General features: G+C 43.1%; 1 protein-coding gene across 1 annotated transcript in view; it reads left to right on the plus strand.

The window, feature by feature from the left end:
* The window catches only part of LOC103072266 (general transcription factor II-I repeat domain-containing protein 2), a 45,894-nt gene that overhangs the window by 1,095 nt on the left and 39,482 nt on the right, over positions 1–5,317 (plus strand). The gene's annotated exons all lie outside the window — the stretch shown is intronic.

The raw sequence follows: 5,317 nt of genomic DNA on the forward strand, positions 1-5,317 counted from the left end.
GCCGCGTCCTGGCATCCCTGCCTCCAAGGAGGAAGCATAGGACAAACCCACATTTACGGACATCCTACAGAATAACTGGGCTGCACTTCCATAAATGTCAGTCTCACGAAAGACAAAGATGGAGATCTGTCTGTTCCAGATGGAAGGAGACTGGAGAGACAGGACAGCCAATAGAAAGTACGACCCTGGACTGGATCCTGGACCAGGAAAAAATCTAGAGAGAGATTTACTTTTTCTATAAAGAACATTATTGGGTCAATTGGCAAAATACCAAACACACAGGTAACTCACTCACATACACACAAGCATACCTAGACCCATCATATTTAAACTGGAGAAAACCAACTATAAAGAGAAAATTTTAAAGCAACTTAGGGTAAACTGAATAACGGCCCCCAAAGATGTCCTGTCCTCATCCCCAGAGCCTGTGAACGTTACCTTATTTGGCAAAAGAAAGTTTACAGATGTGACTAAGCTAAGGATCTTGAGATGGGAGATTATCCTAGATTATCTGAGGGTAAATAAAAATGTTAAAAAAAAAAAAAAGAAAACCCTGGAATGAATTTTTTAAAAAAGCATCAGACCTATTTGAAGAGAACTAGAAATATCTTACCCCAGAACTGACCACATTCCTTCTTTTTGACAAATATTCATGAAGCAGCTCCTATATGTCAAGGTCTTCTAGGTGCTGGGGCCAGAAGACTTGAGAAGACAGATAAGGTCACCCTCACGTAGATTTCATGTTCTATTTGGGGAGACAGACAATAAACAAATTCTGTGTGTGTGTGTGTGTGTGTGTGTGTGTGTGTGTGTGTGTGTTTGTATCCGTAAATATAGTAAATATAATATTATTTTAAAACGAGGGTCAGGAGGACTTCCCTTGTGGTCCAGTGGCTAAGACTCTGCACTCCCAATGCAGGGGGCCTGTGTTCGATCCCTGCTCAGGGAACTAGATCCCACACACATGCCGCAACTAAAGATCCCACATGCCGCAACTAAAGATCCCACATACCACAACTAAGACCTGCACAGCCAAGTAAATAAATAAATAAAATTTTTAAAATAATTAATAAAACAAGGGTCAGAAAACAGAGGTTTAGGGGAGAGAACAGATGGTTAAGGGGGGTGGTCTGGGAGAAATTCTCTGGGCAGTTGCCCTTTATGCAAAGACCTAGATGAAGTGAGGAAGTGAGTCAGGCCAGTATCTGGGGGCAGTGTTCAAAGCACCAAGAACAGCTTGTGCAAAGGCCCCTTGGCAGGAACAAGTTTGGTGTTTTCAAGGAATATCAAGAAGTCCAGTAATACTGGAGCAGAGTGAGGAAAGAAGATGTGGTCAGAGGTCAAGTACAAGAGGCTGTGACTTCCCTTGCAGTCCACTGGTTAAGACTCTGCGCTCCCAATGCCAGGGGTCACAGGCTCAGTCCCTGGTCAGGGGAACTAAGATTCCTCATGTCACACGGTGCAGCCAAAAAAAAAAAAAAGAGGCAGCTAGTGACCAGGTCATATCAAGACTGGGACTTTTTCCCTCAGGTAGTGGGAAGGCATTGGAAGGTTTTGAGCAAAGGAGTGATGGCAGTGGCAGAGGGTGTTTGTGTCAACAGTCGATGACTGTGGAACACGAGTGGAAACAGGGAGACCAGTTTGCAGGCCATGGTTCACGTGGGAGGTTTTGGTGGCCTGGACTAGGGTGGGAGTGGCAGACATAAGAAGCGATGGGACCACAAAGATCTGATGAAGGTAGAGTTTCTAGGACTTACCAACGGATTGGATGGGAGCTATGACATTTTCTTGAGAAAATCAAGTTTTGTGTGTGTGTGGTAGGATATATATATAGATAGATAGATAGATAGATAGATATACATGACGTAAAATTTACCATCTTCACCATTTTTAAGTGTACAGTTCAGTGGCATTAAGTACATTCACACTGTTGTGTGACTCTCACCACTGCCCATCTCCAGAACTTTTTCATCTTCTTAAACTGAAACTCTGCCCTCATTAAACAGTTATTCTCACTCACCCCTTCCTCAAGCTTCAGAAACTGAGGTGTGTGTGTGTGTGTGTGTGTGTGTGTGTGTGTGTGTGTTTTAATAAAATGTTATCGTACTTAGGAATACTTTTACTATTTACAGAAAAGCTGGAGAATTCCCTGGTGGTCCAGTGGTTAGGACTCTGTGCTTTCACTGCAGGGGGCCTGGGTTCGATCCCTGGTTGGGGAAATAAGATTCCACAAGCCACGTGGCCTGGCCAAAAACATAAATAAATAAAAGCTGTAAAGATCATACAGAGACCCCCCCACATACTCCTCACCCATAACTTACGTAACTGTGGTACGTTATATGTAACTATGGGACATTTGCCAAAACTAATAGATCAATACCGTACATCACTATTAACCAACTCCATACTTCACTCGAATTTCATCAGCTTTTCCACTGATGTCCTTTTTCTGCTCCAGGCTCCACCCTGTGATCCCACATGGCATTTAGTCATCCTGTCCCGTTAGGCTCCTCTGATCTGTGACAGTTTCTCAATCTCTTTTTTTTTTTTTTTTTTTTGCGGTACGCGGGCCTCTCACTGTTGTGGCCTCTCCCGTTGCGGAGCACAGGCTCCGGGCGCGCAGGCTCAGCGGCCATGGCTCACGGGCCCAGCCGCTCCGCGGCATGTGGGAACTTCCCGGACCGGAGCACGAACCCGTGTCCCCTGCATCGGCAGGCGGACTCTCAACCACTGCACCACCAGGGAAGCCCTCCTCTTATTTTTGATGAGTTTGACAGTTCTGCAGAGTTCCGCTCAGGTATTTTATCGAATCTCCTTCCGTTTGGGTTTCTCTGATGTAGCCCTCCTGTTTAGACCAGGGTTATGGAGTTTTGGAAAGACGACCGGAGAGGTGAGATGCCTCATCTTCTCATCACATCGCATCAGGGGTGCGTGGCACCAACGTGTCACTGGTGAGGCTCACCTGGATCACTGGGTCAGGGTGGCACGATGGTATAAAAGAATTTATACCCTTTGAGTCAGGTGTGCCACTGACATGATTCCAGCCCATGGAAATAAACGGGTACGGAAATGTTTACATCCTTGGAATTTTTTTTTTTTTGAGGTATAATTGACATACAACTCGGATGTTTATTGTAGTGTTATTTGTAACAGGAAAATAACTTCAGTAATGTTATGGTTAACCTATGGCATATACATAGGATAGAATATTATATATTCATTCAAAAATCATGTTTTTCAGGATTATAAATGCTCAGAAATAATGAAAAGTGAATAAAGCAGAATGCCAACCTCTATACAGTAGAAGGTTTCTAATTTTGTTTTTAAAAATTGTGTGTGCATATTTTAAAATGTGAATAGTGGGTAATTTTAGGTAATGGAATTAGAGGTGATTTCTTTTTCTGTGTACTTTTCTGTATCTGGTAAAATTTTTGTAACAGCATATATCATAATGAGAAAAAATGCTTTTAAAAAGATATTTTCTACCAATGATGACCTAATTAAGACTAAAGATTGATAACTTCACCTAATACCAGATTCTATACTTTAGATAAAGAGCTGAATTTTTGGTTCATTTGACACAGAGATAGATTTGCCATGAAGTTAATGGAGCTTAAAAGCTTCTGGGCACCTCCCTTGCACTGGCCACTTCCATGGCCTTGGGGGATCCTAGCAACACATGCACATATGTTTTTGTAAAATTTGCTAAAGTGAGATCTTTTCACCACATCAGTTAAGGTTGCTGTCTCCTGTTCTGCCTTCCTCTTTCTGTCACAAGCCCTGTGTTAACTTCCTCTTGCTGCTATAACAAATTACACAAACTTAGAGGCTTTAAACATCACACGTTTATCTGACAACGGTTCTGGAGTTCAGAAGGCAGAAAGTGGGTTTTACAGAGCTAAAATCAAGGTGTCAACAGGCTGTGTTCCTTCCGGAGGCTCCCAGGGAGAAACTGTGCCTTGCCCTTCCCAGCTCCTTGGGCTGGAATTCCTTGACTTGTGGTGCCTTCCAGCAAGGGCACCAATGTGCCCTTGGATTCCCTTGTCATCCCCCTTCTGCCTCCTTCTTTTTATACTAGGATCCTTGTGGTTTCATTAGGGGACCCCTGTGGCCCCACCCAGATAATCAAGATAATCTCATCTCGGGCTTCCCTGGTGGTGCAGTGGTTAAGAATCCGCCTGCCGATGCAGGGGACACGGGTTCGAGCCCTGGTCCGGGATGATCCCACATGCCGCGGAGCAACTAAGCCCGTGGGCCACAACTACTGAGCTCGCGTGCCACAACTACTGAAGCCTGCGTGCCTAGAGCCCATGCTCTGCAACAAGAGAAGCCACTGCAATGAGAAGCCTGCACACAGCAACGAAGACCCAAGGCAGCCAAAAATAAATAAATAAATAAATTTAAATTTAAAAAACCTTTAATTAAAAAAAAAAAAAGACAATCTCATCTCAAGATCCTAACTGTAATCACATCTGCAAAGTCCCTTTTGCCTGTAAGGTAACATAACAGGCTCTGGGGATTAGGATGTGGACATCTTTAGGGGCCATTATTCTGCCCCCCATAAGCCACTGTGTCAGGTGATGTTTGAGTGGAGATGGGCATTTTGGGAGTCTCAAGAAGGGGAAGCTGGGTTGGAGATTACATTTAGTTTTAGTTTAATGGTAAGTATTATGTGGCTTGATGTTATTTCTGTGTCTGGGTAAATTATTGCTAGATGTCCTGGTATAGGAATGGTTTCCAGGAATAATCCGATGGTTGACTGTCAACTCTTCTGGTAACTCGACATCAAGGGACAAGACCCGAGGTCATATTGTGGTGTGAACATGTTCCCAACTCCAAAAGTATGTGGGTAGCAGAGGAGAAACAAGGTTTTAAATGTACAGAGCCAGCAGCTAGTCTGTGGAAAATTCTTCCAGTCATTAAATGGGTGTAATTGTCAACAGAGGATTTGTTTTTCATCAATGCGTTGTCAAAACGGAAGTTCCCTCTGGTCAGGAAGATACTCAGTAACATAGCGTATTCAGTTATAAATACACCAAACATTCTTTTAAATTGTTGAAAGGAAGTAGAATTTATCAGAATTCTTGTCTGTAGGGGATAGACCTGTAGCACCACGAAGGACAGCAAGTGTGTCTGTGGTATGAATTTTCATGTTTCATTCATCCTTATTATCAATAATAAAAAGGTAATCAATCACGTTGGAGGAAACATTAAATTATCTCTATTCTCTCCATAGAAAATGATATTATGAAGTTGTTGTCACAGGAAGAGGCAAAGCGTCTGCAGCCAAAGATGTAGGGAAGAAAGGCACATGAGA

The sequence above is a fragment of the Lipotes vexillifer genome, unplaced genomic scaffold (genome assembly GCF_000442215.2).
Source record: "Lipotes vexillifer unplaced genomic scaffold, Lipotes_vexillifer_v1.1 scaffold12, whole genome shotgun sequence".
Lineage (NCBI taxonomy): Eukaryota > Metazoa > Chordata > Mammalia > Artiodactyla > Lipotidae > Lipotes > Lipotes vexillifer.